The 16,980-nt window shown below is 40.1% G+C and overlaps 1 protein-coding gene and 1 long non-coding RNA gene across 3 annotated transcripts in view; one reads left to right on the forward strand and one right to left on the reverse strand.

Annotated features, from left to right (window-relative positions):
- Window positions 1-234: 234 nt before the first annotated feature.
- Window positions 235-16,970, reverse strand: LOC121076685. The gene is made up of 3 exons (XR_005823660.1): window positions 16,891-16,970; window positions 2,818-2,879; window positions 235-554 (listed from the first exon to the last, which is right to left on the reverse strand). It is a non-coding gene; the product is annotated as an uncharacterized LOC121076685 (long non-coding RNA).
- Window positions 16,344-16,980, forward strand: part of ZNF536 (zinc finger protein 536) — a 341,577-nt gene continuing 340,940 nt past the window's right edge. For both annotated transcript variants that reach the window (XM_040571232.1, XM_040571230.1), the window contains exon 1: window positions 16,344-16,482. The gene's annotated coding sequence lies outside the window, so the exon portion shown is untranslated. The remainder of the gene's footprint in view (window positions 16,483-16,980) is intronic.

Here is a 16,980-nt window from a genome sequence, read left to right on the forward strand (position 1 = left end):
ATTGTTAAATAGCAGCAGAGTAAGGAAAATGTACAAATGAAACACCTGTAAAAAGCCAAGCTCTATCATGCCATAAACAATGATGTTTTAAAACTGTTAATAGGCTTAATAACAGTTTATTATTTTACCTTAACCCCTTTTAATACCTTGGTTTCTCCAGCTTTTATCTTGGACGTACTGAGCTGTTAATATCACTTCTTACATTTTCCCCTCTAGGTATATTTTCCAGGAGTGACTGTGAAGAAAGAGAAATGCAGCCATGCATTTGTTTTTAAGAAGCGCAGAAGGCACTGTGCTCAAAAACCTTCCCTGTCTGGGCTTTGGCATACAGCAGCTGTCTGAGCATCTACAGAAGTTGGAGAAGATTTCCAAAACCATAGGCAAAATTCCCCCATCAGCAGGAGTGTGGTCAGGGTGTCCAAGGGATCAGGATTCTCCGTGCGGTGTCCGACTTTGCCAGCTCTGTGTGTGGGCACCATGGCTTGCCCTTCTGTGTGGGTTTCTGCATATTTCCAGGTGTTTGCACAGGAGTCTTTTGCAAAACGCTTCGTTGTCTACCAGAAGTAGAATTAATATCAACTTGAATTTCTAACTAGAGAGTCGATTTCAAACCATATTAGATTTTGAAATTAATTTAATCTGGAAAGACTTGGTGTATTCTTGGTAGCAAGGGCTTGTCTTGCACTTGAAACCCCTACATGTTTTGTGCACATGCAAGTGGTTCCCTTTCTCTTTGGTATATGCATGTAGCTGCCTAATGCTATTGGTGATTTCATTTGGATGTTGATGTAAAAACAGAGCCCTTTCATTGCACATGTACTAACTACCAATATTATTTGTGATTCAAGCATTTATAGCAATTTGAAGTGATCCAATGATTTTTAAATCATTCTTAATTTCATAAGTCTACTCCTTTAATCTCTTTCAAATTATTGAAAATGTAAGGCATTCTAAACATTTCTGATCATTCTTCACAGCTTTGGCCCCATAAAGCCAATCTTTTCCAAAGTTAAGCACTTAAAAATTTGAAGTACTTCAATAAATTTAAATTGGCATATTCTGTGCATATCAATTTAGAATTATTAGAGCATTAGTGCCTAGGAGTGGTGGCTGAGGGCATGCAAACCAGTTCATACATTGATTTTTAATGACTTTTTATTGATTCCATGCTTTTTAAACTTGATACCCTTAGGTTGCCTCTTACATGGAGTTAAGAGATTTGTGATGATACACTAAGTTTGGAAGAGGCATCTTTTTTCTCTTGCGCTTTTTGTTCTCTCCTTATGGCTTATTACTACAACTTAGTTCAGATGCAAAGAGCAAATACACTCGATTTGTGGCTTTGGAAATGGTGATTGTGACTTTAACAGGATATGGCTCCTTGTGTTTCCCCAGCATATCTGTAGACAAGGTTTATATTCAAACCTTTAAGGGTCTCTCCTCCCCTCAGTATGTGCACTGTGCTCACCAGCAGTGATGGATGCCCTGGCCCTGCACTGACAGGAGAAATAGGCCTCTTAGTTATTTTTTAATGTAAATCTCAATTCGTTTAGCCAAGATATTGTAGGTGTCATAAAGCACAAAGTGAAAATGTGCTTTAGTTCTTCTACATTTTGAAAACTATTCATTTATGTTACAAAAGACCCACACCCTTGCTCTGTATCTCTTTTCACCGTATTTATTAACAGTTTGGTAATGACCTATTGAGCAGTGCATTGTCAGCGCAGTCTGCACTTTTGATAACAGCTGTGGCTAGCGGGCACCATAGTGCCATGGTGGTCATCCTTCTCTGGGGAAGGAGGGAGACTGGGGATGGCATGCAGGCACAGAAGAAAGCGAGAGCTCCCCCAGCGTGGCTGCCCTGGGCTGCAGGGGTCTGTCTGTCTGATGGCAGCCTGGGGACGTGCCTGCCCAGTGCAGCGGGGTGGCTCAGGGAAGCACCACGCTAAACCACTTATGCCACCGCCCTTCCTTGGGTGCGAGACGTGCATTGTCCAGAGCTTTCCTATGTGGGTCATAACAGGACAAGTGGGAATATTTCTAATAGATTAAATTCTTGTGGGTTTTCCTCAGTGCTTCCCTCTTGCTGCTTGGGCTGTGCTGTGTGAGCTTTTCTGGGAGGCGGTGATTCCAAACCCAGCTCGTAGGGAACCCTGCGCTCACGCTGCATTGCTGTGTGCCCATTGTTTGCAATGCCCTTGTTGAGGATCCTGCCAGGAAGGCTGCTCACCGTCGCACGCAGGTGTCCCTCTCCCCCTGCTAGGCACCATCCCTCTGGCTGCGGTTAAGGCACGTAGCAGTCTGAGAAGACATTAATTGCTGCTAACTGCGATGGATGCGTCTGTCTTTAGGCTTTGTTTAGGGCAAATTCCACTGCAATTGCATTGTTAGAAGCCATGGGTCTGTTAAAGTTGGAGTTATTAGGCCATGTGCTTTCCCTGTGTTGTCATTGTGGGAACACCACCAGAGTCGACGTCTGTGCCGGGCAGGGGAAGTGTTAAGTGGAGAATAAAAACAAGTCCAAATTCCCATTTGGAAACTGCATGCCTCAACAAATACCACTATTTGTAGCAAGTTATTAGCTTCTTGGTTGTAATTCTGTGTCTTTTCAAAAGGGAGGTGGAAAAAAGCATGTAAAAGAGATTTTTGATACTTCATGGTATATTGACTGAACAGCAGAAAGCTCCCCAGTCTGCCTGTTCCCCTTTACAGTTTGGTTGTGCTTGAGGTAACACTTCTTTCCTGTTTGCCACTTGATTCCCAGTGTCTCCCCATGGCAGCACCCTACACACCCCACAATGCAGGTGGATAACTTACCTTCACATTATAAATCTGAAATGTCCCTGTCTTTTTTGTCAGACCACCAATGGATGAGGGACCTGTAAAAAACAGAGAAAAAAAAATCAAGCAAACCCCTCTCCTCCTTCCAAATAGGAATGTGATCTCTGCTGTGGCATTATGAGGGCTTGCTGGTGCGCATGAGCTGGTCTTCCTCCATGGGGTACGAAGGAAGGAGGGATGGCATGTCCTTGGGTGAGAGAGCAGCCATTTATATATTTATTTAGAAGCAACTCTGAGCAACAGCACGTTTACTAGCTTGGTTCATTTTTATGGATTTGATTTATTGCTTATTAAAACCAATGGAAATCTTTCCATTGTTTTCAGTTGGTTCTGGCTCAGAACTTCCTGGTGCTTGACAGTATTTAGTAGGAGCTGAAAGATCTGAACTTCTAAATCATGATATATAATGGTCTTCTGCAATGCCTGTGTCTTAATTATATACATAATCCCAATATTTGTTGAAGTGTATTTCTGGGTGAGCAGTTTCTACTTTGTTAATTTTTCACATGTATGGTGTTGTGAAACAGTTAAATAAAATATCATCAATATTGTATTTATCCCAAATGTGAAACTAAATATTGAGATCAGTTTTATCCAGTCATTAGTTTATGGATACTAAGCCCTCTGAGAAATGTCACAAATTCCCTTGATGTCCCTGAGCACTAAATTTAGCATTTGGATCTTTGACTTTACGGAAGGATACGTTAAAAACTGATACAGTCAGATGACTCCCTATGGGGTGTACATCTATGTTGGCTTTTACGTCACAGTTATTTCAGTCAAAATCTGGCAGTAAATTATTTTAACCAAAAGTTTTTTTTTTTCTTTTTTTTTTTTTCCACTGGGGTATGCCAAGCACTTTTCATAAGCATGCAGCATCTTTTCAGATGATAGCAGATCAACCGTTTCAGCTTCTCCAGTGTGGCTGATATATGCATGTATATCTGAGGGGTATTTGTGCAGCTATATGTAGACCTCCATGCACCTTTGGATGGTGGCACATGGTGGATGTGTGTTGTAGGAGCTGATGTCTTCAATAGTACTGAGGATTCCCAAAGCCAAAGTATTTTGTGGTACTGTTTGCATTTTTAGCAAAGATCAATGAGATCATGTTTGTGTCTTTTATGTTGACTTTCTAAAGATATTCTAGTAGTTGTATCTTCCCTCAGGAATCTTTAGAGAATCTGTGGATTTCAAGTCACTATTATAAAATAATACAGGACAATGAATTTGTAAGCACTGTTACCTGTCCTAGAAAGCAGATTCTGAGAGGAATTATTTTATCCTTATAATTTAATGTATCATGTAATGAAAATTAATCTATGTAATTCAAATTCAGATATTAAAACAAGTTAAAGGGGTCAGTATATACAATAAATTTCTCTTTGCCAATTTACTCAGTTAATTTAGACATTGCCTTTTCACTTTAACTCATTAAAACTTTCTTGCGAAGTTTACTTATCTGTGTTAAGGGTACAATTAATATTATAATTTTTAATTATCCACTTGGCTTTATCAGAGCCAAAGTGTTTCCTTAAGTATGGATATCAAAATAGTGCCTATATTTTTTAGGAAAGTGAAGCTCTGCAACTTCACTAATTCCTTAATAACACAAATATTTATATTTCCTTCTCCTTACTATTTATACATCAATAGTTGTGTTGTTTTGTTTTATTTTATAACCCTAACATAATATAGTACTGAAAGCTATGTTTTGTACTACTTAATTCTGTACCACTCATTCTGATTTATGGCATCATTTTGTTTCCAGCTCACTCCTTATCTTCAAAAGGCTTGATCCAAAACTCATCAAATTCAGAGGAACAGATCCCAGTGGGCTTTAGATTAGTCTAGTAGGGTGAAATTGTGGACTTCATGAAGTTTGCATTACATGTGCAGATATTCACTAGTAAGATTACTTGATAGATTTCTAATTCAGCTTCTTCTGTGTAGGACCAAGTTCTTGAAAATCCTGGCCAAGCACTTGAAATTTAAGAGACCATTTTAGTTGCATATATTCATCCATTTTCTTGCTATGACATTTGAGAATACATTTATTTGCCAGTTTGATTTTATCATCATTATGGAGGACTCATGTTTCTAATTTCTTCTACAGGCTCTTGAATTGTTAATGTTAACTCCTACTGAACCCAACTTTGTTTTCTAATGGAGGGACAGCATTCTGAACTTGTGTTGATGCTGAGCTATTAAAAAGACGTTTTTCAGGAATGGCAGTCATAATAAAGTACAGCTCATCAAAAAGAGATGGAAAAACATTAATGCAGAAGACATCTGCTAAATAATAGTATAATGTATTTATCTTGTTATTTCTTAGTTATAGATGTACAGAGTGATAGATACAGAATTATGAAATTGATTTAAGTTCTTCAGTGAAGTAGTAGCTGTTTTGTCATCTTCATTGCTCTGTCTTTTCCTTTGCACCGGACACTGTCAGACTGTAACACCCTGGACATATTTTCCATTATATATCAACTAGAACATTCCTGGTTATGCCATTTACCACATAATTCCTGGTATTCTGCCCAGTTATGTATATAGACCACTGCACACAAAATTATTTTTATTAAATAAATACAGAAGTGAGTTAATATGAAATGACTGTAACAGATACTACTAGATAATCATGTATGCTACAAGCTACCTTAAAATGCATTTTTGATATATAGTTGCAGTGTCTGATACATAGCTATTGTGCAGCTGATTAGCTGTGCTGAGAAATTACTCATTCCCTTGTATTAACTACACTGTTTAACTACACCGTTTCCACCAATCAGTATGAAGTATGCCAACTTTGTTTAGCCTGTGCACTTGTGCAATGATGAACAAGTAATGCATAAAACAAACCCTCCTACCTAATCAAACATTCCTCAGAGATTTGAAAACAGAAACAAAGGGTAAATCCATTCATAGATTATAATGGTAAAACAAAATAAAGTTTGACATATGTATATGGAAACTATGAACACATGATGTGAATAATTTTTTTAAACAACAACATGTTTGAATTATTAATAAATGCAAAAAATATGTTTTAACACAATATGGAACAATTGGAAGGATATATTTCTTTAGAATCACAACGGTCAGGAAAGATCTCTATTGAATACAAACACTATACATTTTTTCCCCTTTTTGGTTTGCATTTTAGCTTTTTCAAATGTCTATGTTATTGTGAAACACTGCCATGGTTATAGCTGGGAGAAGTTTCCCTTTTAGATCCTTGAGCCTGTAGTACAAATTTAATTCTCTGAGTACATAACAAATGAAGTTTGTTAACCTTCAGGGTGTGAAACCCATTTTTCTCTTCTCATCCTAGGGTGTTAGGTGTTGAGGACAGCTGATGAGCAATTCTCTAGAGAGGACTGAACTGTTATCCAGGAAAGGGCTTACATTTAATTTTGCCATATATCCTGGTTGCCAGGTTATTTGATTTTAAGATAATTGATGGATCTCTTTATGGGTATATTTTTTCTTAGTCATCAAGAGAGCTCAAAATATTTGATAAGAGTTACTTTATTGGAGAGTAGTTAATATTGACAGGTTGAGATACCAGAAAGTTTTGTTTGTTTGTTTTGTTTGTTTTTCTTTACTTTTTCTCTTTTCTCTTCAGATTTGAGCAAACACAGTGCTTGCAAGTTTCGTAAGGGCTATGATGACCACTGTGGTCATTTTCACTGTTGGCTGCACATTGGTTGGAGGCCTACATTCTGCCCATCTCTACAATTCTTATTGACTTTAGTGTCTTCTGTGTGAGCAGATAATGTACAAAATACTCATCAATTTAAACACCATATATAAATAAAATCCTAAATTGAAACCATCACAAACAAGTCAGAGTAAAGACAACAGCATCTTTAACATTGAACCCTTAGAGGAAACAATGTGAGTGAACAATGCCAGCTTTAACTTTGAATTCCCACTTGTGTGTTGGCTTGTACCCCAACCTTAACATTAATCAGAAGCTTTTCTGCATTTTATCTCCTCATTTACAAAAAATCTTTGCTGAAATGTTATATAAAACTCATTATTTACCTGAGTGACCAGGAAGGCTCTCAAAGTGCCATTCCAAGCTCTCAGGTGAATGCTTATTTATAGTTTTTTAATAGGCATCCATTACCTGATGGATTGGAAAGACTCTTTTTGAACCAGTTCCTGTCTATTGGTTAAATACAGATTGATAACTTTTTCTTAAAAAGATTATTATTATCCAGATAAGCTCATCACCTTTGGATTTCTAAAGTGGTGATTAGTTTTAGCTTCCAAAGGTTTATTCAATATTTTCACTAGTGTAACTGAAATTTTACCCAGTGGGCCATATTCTGGAAATGAATTACAAAATTGCAAAGCTTGCAAAATCTGGAGTGCAGAAGTAACACGAACCTGTTTACACAAAGAAGATGTGCCTCAAACCTATTTAGCTGCTCATGTATTGACTAGTCCAAGCACAGGGTATAGAGGCGGGAAAAGGGTGTAGCACGTTTTAAAATGCCTGTGAGCTTGGAAACACAGTGTTAGGGATATTTTGATGCCTAAAAAGACATAACAAGGCTTATTCACACCTCTGTGCAATTTGTGCGGTCTTTGAGCTTCACTGGTTTTGCTTGGTGTATCAGTCTGCTTTTGAGGATTTGCTTCTAGCTTAAATTACAGCAGAAACAGAAAAACAAAACCCAGAAAACATCTCTGCGCGTTTTTTCCAAATGTAGTTTGGCAGTGGGAGCTCAGAGGACCCCTGCTAGCTACCTCTACAAGGATGGCAAGTTACCCCATGCAGCGTCTCCCACTCTTTGTGAAGTGAGATCAGTCCTGTCTCAGCCTTGTTAGCTCTATAGGCAATGCTTGCTTGGCATAGCTCCAGCACACGCGCATCTCAGACTTCTCACCCACCTCTGCAGCTTTTAGCACATCTGTAGGATTTCAGAATGACAAGTCCTGGCTAAAGAGGTGTAAAACAACATGGCTATACATGTTCATGCCTTGTGATCCTTGAGGGCTCTTCCAGTTTGTAATTTATATCTTAAAATGACACTCTTAAATAGCATCTGTTAAAGTTTAAATCCAACATATATATGAAATGGGAAAAAAAAAAAAAGAAAAAAGAGGACTAAACTTAAAAATTCCTAGGAAATAGGTAGTTTGTTTGAATTCCCTGGGGCTTTCATATGATTCCTAGCAGGCTTGAAAAATTGGAGCTGCCTTTTGTGGCTTTGTTGTTTTTGTTATTGCTTATTTGTAGGGTGTGAGAATAATACCTGAGGTTTTTTTTTTGGTTTTCTTCCCTTACACTTGTCACTTTTTCCACAATCACTTATTTTATTTTTAACTTGGAAGTTTCAGTTCTGTTCACATTTTTTCTCCTCCTTGGGGTAGAGATAAGTGGTGAGAAGGAGTGGTAGTGAATACTCAACAGAGAAAGTGGCTTTCTCGTCTTTTCAAGTAGAACAGGTTTTCAATCTGAAGAAAACACCCACATTTTTTATTTTTTTACTTCCAGGTTGTTTCAGAGAGATGGCTTACCTTCAAATTCATCTGATTATACATTGATTATTTACAGAAAAAAAAAAAGACAAAAAAAAAAGACCTAAGTTGCTGATGTAAAATTAATTAGTAGCTGGAAAAAGCTTTTTGGTTAGGTGAGAAAATTGCAAATAAATACCAAAAACCTTAAAGCCTTTTGAAGTTAGCAGAGAGAAAGGAAATAATAAAGGTCAAAGTGCTGTTGTTGTTTGACATCACCTTTGTTGTTGTAAAAATTTTGTGGAAGTTTCTATCTTAAGCATTTAAAGTATTATCTTTTAGGAAACCAGTTTAGCTTTTGGTTAAGAAATCCTTAAAATACTGTTTAAAATGATATAAGCAAAAATAATTATACTCTTTGCTTCCCTCTGCTGGCTGTGCAGACAGAGTTAATTTGTTTCAAGTCATGTGACCCTCTGACTCTAAGCAGGTATGTTGATTTTAACAGTATTCATTTCAAGCGTGGATAGAAAAAGGTGGGAAACAGCTATATATGAACAGAATTATGGAAGCAGAGAGAATTTTGAGAGAAACATCAAGTCTTTATTTTTGAGGCTTTAAATTATTAGAAACATATTTGTTATTACGGAAGGTCCCTTTAACCTCTGCTGAACTCATATTCTGGACTGGTTTAGGTGAAGACAGGAGAGTCATATTCATTTTCTTTGAAGAAAGGCCAGGTGCTGAGGTATAGCAACAATATTTTGGCAGGAAAATGGCAAATCAAATCCAACTGTCCAAAAGGGCTGGATACGAGCAGAGCTGAACAAATCTTTGTGTGTACACACATCATTCAGGTGCTTTGCATTACACAGAGAGCTCTCCACTTCATCAGTTTTCAGATGTTCTGCTCTGCACTAGTGTCACATTGTATTGATGTATATTTTTCAAATACATATCATAGGCACTGCAGTCCTTTGTCCTGCTCCCAGAGCCTCCGCAGCTCCCTGGGGACATTACCTATGTCACTTTCAAGTGTCCCATCTCCTGTGAGGAGGTGAGATAGTCCTCTCTGGGGGGACAGAGCAGGTGGAGTGGTGCCTCCCTCTGGGAAGTTACTTGTCATGCTCTCCAGCATTGTTTTTAGTAGATGTTTATGGTCCTGTGACAGCATACCTGGAAAGACAGGTAAGATCCCCCCACAGTCCATTCCCAACCCACTTTCCCTTCCCACCCCTTTTCCCACAGGTGCCCAGCCTGCTTCCTTTGGGCATGGCTTTGATGGAGGCTGTGAGGATGGAGAAGGTGAAGGGAAGCCTGTGAGCTTCTACTGCAGCTTGGAATCAATACCTGGTGTTTGGGGTAAGGGTACAATGAACAAATGGACATAAATCATGGCTTTCAGGCCTGTGTAGTAATGCCAGTGTAGCAGTTAATAAGAGTTATAGGATTACTATTTATTATTATTATTTTTTTTAATAAGAACCTGCTACGTGTGTCCCTGGGGCTAGCTGGGAGGTGGTGGTGAGGGGCCTGGGGCACATCATACTGGCTGGGCCTCCACCACTGCTGCGGCTCCCCTCCTGCTGGCTGGGGACAGGTGCTGCATTTTGGCTCTGCAGGATGAGGAACGCTGTGTTTTGAGGCAAAGCTGTGTGTAAGCTCTGCCCCGAACCCCACTGCCTCTCAATCCTCTCCCTCTCCAGGTGGGCAGGTCTGTGGTGGCATTTCTTGGCTGCCATCTCTTGTGGCCATGGCAGTGAGGTGCTGCTGCCAATTGCCATGAGGCTCTGCTCGTGGGGACAGCCCTTGCACCCACAGGCTGGCATGGCCCATCCTGGGGACACAAACATGGCCAGCAGGAAAGATCTTGGCTGGGGGCAGCCACCCCTAGAACTGCCTGGGGCATGGGAGGCTGCAGATGGCACTGGGGTGACCGCTGAGGTAAAGGAGGGAGGCACCATCTTTGAGGCGCCACCTCATGGCACAGCCTGTGTGGGGAAGCACTGAGGAGCATCACATTCAGCAGGTGAATTGTTTGGGGAAGCCTCCCAAAAATGACTTGTGGTCTGCTATGGATCTCTGATCTTTGAGATCCTCACAAAACGTCCTGCACCTCCTTCAGCCTGAGTCACAAAACTGGTGAAGACAGGGTGTTTCTGTCTAGACACTGGCACCTACCTAATCAGCTGCAGATGAAGCAATATCAACAAACTTTTAACAAATGATAAACACAGTGCTCCTTGCTGTTGGTACCCAGTGCAAGGTATTTACCAACCCGGCGTAGCCCAGTCCCTGCATACACTGCTTACAGGTGACCAATGTAGATGGGGAAAGTAGCACTGGTGTAATGGCCTTAATTACTGTACCATGGGGCTTAAACAGTGAAATGGTAGTTTAAAAGGTAAGACATAAACGTTTTCAGCAGATCATCAAAATTATTCTTTAGCTGTTTGCTTTAGGCATTAAGCTGCAAACTTTCTGATAGAACAAAGGCTTCAATGTGGTGAGGAGAGGTGGTTGTGGGGGTGACCAGGAGGGCACCCGTGGGCTGAGGTGGGCGTGCGGGCCAAGGCAGGGGCTGTGGGGAACCGGTGGGCAGTTGGGAAGGCTGTGTGTAACTGGCAGAGGAAAAAGTGGTAGTGGGGTGTCACCGGCAGGGAATATTGGTGTTCATCAATAGGGGAAAGCATCCTGAGTGCTGGGGAGAGCCATGAGGTTATGACCATTACAAGCCTATGGCTTGCTGTGATCTTTGGGACCAGGATGGAAAGAAAAGGGAGAAGTTTAAGGAAAGTGTTGAAAAGTGGAATACTGGTTAGATTAGTTGGATAAAAAGAAATTCTTACCCCCAAAAAATATTCCTGGATCTGATCTCAGAGATAAGATCAAAGAAAATCGCCTTTAAATAGCTCCTGAAGAGGTCTGACATCCTGAGACAGGTTATGTGTGAGTTTGCTGCAAGAGGTAGCTCAGTGCCAATGCACTTTAAAGATGAAGTGCAGCTATTATTTTGGATATTTTTTCCAGTACTGTCCCCTCTTGGTCAATCATAATTCCTAGTGATTATAGCTGGAAAAGTACACCTGCTGTACTAATCCCATGTAAATTTAAACGCCCAAGTTTAAATCCTGGAGCAACAGTTGTCTCCTGATCTTCTATATTGTCCTTGTATTTGGGCTTACTGCACCTTTCATTCTTGCTCTTTCAGAGGATTTCTGAGTCCTTGTTTTGCTGAATGGGAGATAGTCACAGAATTATGTCCTGGATGGGGTTATAAAAGCTGTGTCTTTATTCTGGAAGCAGAATTTGTTCGATTCCACTAGGTGGATCTATTGAGAATATTGTTCACTATTTAATCTAAAAAAATCTCTCTTGCTTTGGGAAAGAAAAAAGACAAAACTTTATTTTTTATCATTTTACGTAGTTTCTTATGTTCAATAGAAATACAAAGGTGACTACTTTTGTCCATAGAAACTTCCAATGCCATGTACCAGTCTGTTGGTCTCAGAAATACTTTGATGGACCATTTCTCTTCATTCCAGTTTCACCTTTGTTTTGAAAAGGAGAAGGATCAGTGCTGCCGTGACTATGAGAGGGAGCTGTGCCTCCATAATGCCCCTGCTTTAGATACTGCTTCTGTTGCGCATCTTCCAGGTGCCCATTTTGTACTTTATTTTTGACCATTTTTTGGTGTCTGTGGTTTGATGAATTGTTGCAATGACTTTGTGACAAAAAGTGGCCAATATTGATGCCTGGCTTCATTATATGCTTTTAGTTGACCCATGCAACTTGATTGTGACACCAGGCTCAGTGATAGTTGACTGCTATAGTTGAGGTTGCAAATTTATCTCCTAGAAATGTGGTTGGTGTCTTTTTTTTTTTTTTTCCTACAAATTCTGATGACCTCTACTTTTGAATCCCTGTGATGATGGTATATACAATCTTTGCTGATCAAACTTGTATTTTAACTGTGGACCCTGGGAAATAGCTTGTTCTCAAATGGGTTCTGCCTCTGGTCTGTTTTGAAAGCTGGAATCTCACAGTCCTTTTTTCCAGGAAGCTTTCTTATGCAGTCTGTACAAGTGGGAAAACCTCCATCCACCTTGTCAGTTTGCTGGGGTTGTGCCCAGGAAACTCCTATGTTTTTAACAGGCATTTTGGAAGGCGTTTCCCTTTTTCCTGTGAAAGTGTTTTATTTATGTCTTCTTGAACCATGATTCAGCGACTTTCTTGCTGGATGACTTGTATTTTCAGTGGCTCAGGCTGCCACGTAGATCACACCACCTGTTCCAGAGTTTGCTGCAATATCTACTCTAAGTTTTCTGAAATTCCTTATTTAAAGTCCCCACTATTAGATGATTCCTTTTATGAGTATTTCCTTATCAATATTAAAGACTTGATGTTCTGCTCTTCCTTGGAAAAGAGACCCCCTCCTAAAGGCATTACGTTTTCAATGGGCTTCTGCAGCCTTTGTTAAAAGAATGCCCAGTTGCTTATCATCTCTCTTTAGGAAGGAAATGCTGATCACACTTTTTAAGAACAAAGGCAGGATTATTCCTCAGTCCTTCCTAATAAAGCAAAAAACTTATAAATATTTAAATATATAAAGCTAACGTTTCTCCCCCACCCGTTGTGTAAATTACTATATGACCACTTGTATTTTGCTGCTTCCGTGTATAAAGCTTCATAAAATACTCCTCCCACCTCTCCTCCCACCTAGGCTTTTTGTTGTATTCATCAAACTTGTGAGATTTGGGATTTTCTTCCTTTTTGTTTATGTCTGTCCAAAATAAGCACTTCTGAAATCCTGTAATTTCACAAAGGTGGAAATCACAAGGAATAACAATGTTGCCTGCCCAAAAACCTCAGCTCTCATTTCCTGTCATCCTCCTTTTTGAAGTTTGACAAGTCTGTATCTGATAGCTTCCATTGCCTGAGAAGGTGCTCCCTGTTCTCTGAGACAGTGCAAGGACCTTGCAGAGTAAGGCAAACAATGGACATTTCTCCTGCTCTTTGCTTCTTTCCCCTGTAGTGTTTTTGCCAAGGTAAAGCACTAGTATAGTCCTGCCTACTTGTAGAAGAGGCACAGAAGAGGATAAAATCAACCAAAGAAGTAGGAGAAGTAGCTGGGGACAGTGAAGCCTCTGCAGTTGAGAGGACATGAAGGCTCTGAAGAGAAAAGACCTTTCTTTGGATGCAAAAAGAGAAAAAAGGAACAACATTGAGATGAGGGGGAGGAATGGGGAGGAATACTGGAGGATACTACAGAAGTGCTGATGGTATTGGGGAATATTAGGAATTCTGAGCAAGGTTGGGGCAGAGCCTCCCTGAGCTCATGTCTGAGATCTTCTGAATCCCATCTATCCAGTTGACATTGCTTAGGAGGCAAAACCTGTGACTGAGTCAATAAAATTTGGGGGGCATTTGTCTTTAGGAATGTACTCAGCTCACAAACTTACATTGTCTCTTCAGGCTCCATTTTAGGGAAGGGTTGGCCATCCCAACCCAAATAATCATGCCTAACTTGTCCTGGGGAAAAGAATTTTGATTGGTTTTGTTAACAGCATCCTCCCGTGATATCACCATTGCCTGCATAGTAGCCTCCTCTTCCAGATTTTGAGAAGCTTTTGCTTGATATGCTCTTCCTGTAGAGTTGAGTTGGATGATCATCTGCTGACTAGGAAAAGAAAATTGACAGGACTTTCACCAGTGGTGGACCAGTGCTGACAGCTCTGCCATCAGCTTAGTGAGGGTTTAGAACTTAATCTCAGCCTCCTGGGAGGTGTTTCCTAATCTCTGTCCACTGGCAAGTTTCTGGAGGGAAATTTGTTCTCTCCAGGAAAAAAAAAAAAAAAAAAAAAAAAAGAGAGAGGAGAAATTAATTTTTGCAAGAATTAGAGTCAAAGTCCTCATCCTCACTCTTTGTTTTCACTCTGTTCCACTGTCATTAAAAGAGCATCATGCACGTTTGCCAAAGGAACAGGAAATCCCAATGAGATGTCTAAAGCGCCTCTGCTGTCAGTGCTATTTCACCTATCTCTAGCCAATATTCTTATCTTTGTTTCAGGAAAAAGAACCATGGGGTTTTCCTGAGCTCTCATTCTTCTGTAACTCTTTGTGTGGTGCTCTCAAATCTCATGGCTGACAGTGATTCCAGGTGCCTGATTTGGCCCCTGCTTCTGAAATGCCATCACCTCCTATATAGTTTGTATCGTGAAGCCCTAGATCATGGAAATCATAAAGTGAAATCTGATATTAAAACAAAAAGGTACAGCTTATTCTTTTATGAGACAGCTAATAATGTTCAGCCTTGACAGGGTTAAAAGGCAACATCCATTTCCCCATTATCTTGTTTAAAAAGTGCCTTTTTTAAAGTCCATATGGCGACTTCCTTTCGACCTGCTTTCCCATCCTCGTCTCTTTGTCAGGGCTGTCACTTATAAAGAATCACTTGACTTACAATAACAAGTTCAAAAGAAGACAGAATATAATCAGTTGATCCACGAAGAATTGAAATAAAGAACACCCCCACTGCTCCAGTTATCATTCCCATAGAGATAGTGATATTATTGATGTGATTGCTATGCTAATTTCTATAGAAAAAACTTGTATTTTGGAATTTGTTCAAAGAGAATTTCAGACACATCAAATTGGAAAATGCAGAGTGAATTCCTAAACTTTTTAGTATAGGCATGGGAATCTTTTTTTTTTTCTTTTTTTTTTTTTTTTAACATTGAATAGCTCTGAACAACTATTTATAAACTTCACGTGAAGTCAATTGGAAAAAAAAATTGCTCATTTTGGAGTTATTATAGAAACTTAATTTACTGCAGTTCCAGAAAAAAAAAGAAAAGGAAAAAAAGAACTCATACAGTACCTATAGGGTTATTAATATCATCCCTATAACCTGCAAGTGGGATTGGACCACAGAATCCAGAAATAGAGGCTAGGGATTATAAAAGATGGGTGCGTTTAAGTCCACTGTTTAGGAAGAGCTAATTAATCTATACCCCTTCCTCTGCAATTCCATAGTCCCTCTGAGAATTGCCACAGACATAAACTTTTTATTTTTTTCCTTGGACTCCTATTTTAAGTAGAAGGTTTCAGCTTGTGATGTTATGCTTTTTATGTAGTAAACTGATTTAAAATGTATGCCAGTCATCTTCAGGGAACTCATTTCAGTCAAGATGAAACTAGTCTTACCTGAATCAATGTTTTAAGTGTCCCTGTGGCTCGGCATTTTGAATAATCAATCTGTCTCCATCGCTTCTTAATCATGCGCATCACAGTCTTTTTTATTTGTCAATCCTTTCGGATCCTGGCTTTTTGTTATTAACATGCCCCTAATGTCACATGCAAGCCTTTTCTTTAAAACAAGCTGCTCATTGGTGTATTTTGATACTTTTTATTATTACTAAATCTTTTTTCCCATAATTACACCACAATCATTATATAATCCCATAACAAAGAGTCTATTGAGGCACCATGCTTTTGTCAACTATGGGACACAGAATCCATAATTGCATTATTCAGCTTCTCTCCCCCCCCTCCCCCCCCCCCCCCCCCCCCCCCGCTTTGTAGAAACACAACCTATTTCACCAGTCACATTTGCACCTTGTTTGCTTGGTTATATATTATTTACTAAATCGTTGCCCTGCGGATAAACCTTGTAAAGTTGCTTAAAAAAAGTTATTTGTTTGATAATTAAGTCCTGAAAACCCATCGTTTAATGATTATTCCGAACCCATAAGGCAGAGAACCTCCATGACGTTTTTCTCTAAGTTTAATTACCGTATGCTAATTTCCTTGCCTACTACGTGATTAATTAAAATCATATTTTCATAATCATTTGGCACTAGTATTGTTTTAGAATTATCATGATCCCCTAAATAGTGTATGTAAATAAAGTCGGTTCTAATGGAAAGAATCAAAATGCAACGCTGAGGACCTTTATGTGTTTGTATGCATGCGATTGGCAACATAACTGGCTTATTTACATTAAATACGCCACAAGGTTACAGTGCAGATCAACGTCACTTTATCGCTGATTACTTCTCTTAAACGCCGGAGCGGTGACTGATGCTCCGGTCCCCCCGTCCACCGAGGTTTCCCCGGGAGTTTTTTTTGGGAGAAGCGGACTTTGCATAGTTTCGGGAGCAGGTAAGAGGGGCGCTTTGTGGAGCCCGCCGCTGCCCCCGGGGGCTCGGCGGCGCTGGCGGGGCGCGGGCAGGGGCGGCGGGGGCTGCGCGGGAGCTGCGCGGCCGCGGGGGTTGCGTGGGGGCTGCGCGGGCAGCGGCGCTGGCCGGGGGGCTGCGGAGCGGCGCGGGCTCCTCGGGGTGTTTACACAGGCTCAAGGTCACGACCAAGCTGCGCCGTGTTAAATGGTTTCTTAGTTGCTAGACAGGGAGAAAAAATGGACGATCACAGCCCATTCTTTGTAGATTATTATATCAAGGGTTCAGCTTTTGGCTCATCAAAGCTAAATGCCGCAAGACCTATCTAGTTGCTGTGAATTATGCCAAGACGACAATGGAGTGCTTTTTTAATGGTACAATGCATTTCACCTACCAGATAGGGGGAGTCCACGCTGAGAGATGGGGATGTCTTGTGATGTTGGGTGATCAGTATCAATGAAGGGGGTTATTCTGAAAAGAGACA

This window comes from Cygnus olor, chromosome 12 (genome assembly GCF_009769625.2).
Source record: "Cygnus olor isolate bCygOlo1 chromosome 12, bCygOlo1.pri.v2, whole genome shotgun sequence".
In the NCBI taxonomy this organism is placed as follows: domain Eukaryota; kingdom Metazoa; phylum Chordata; class Aves; order Anseriformes; family Anatidae; genus Cygnus; species Cygnus olor.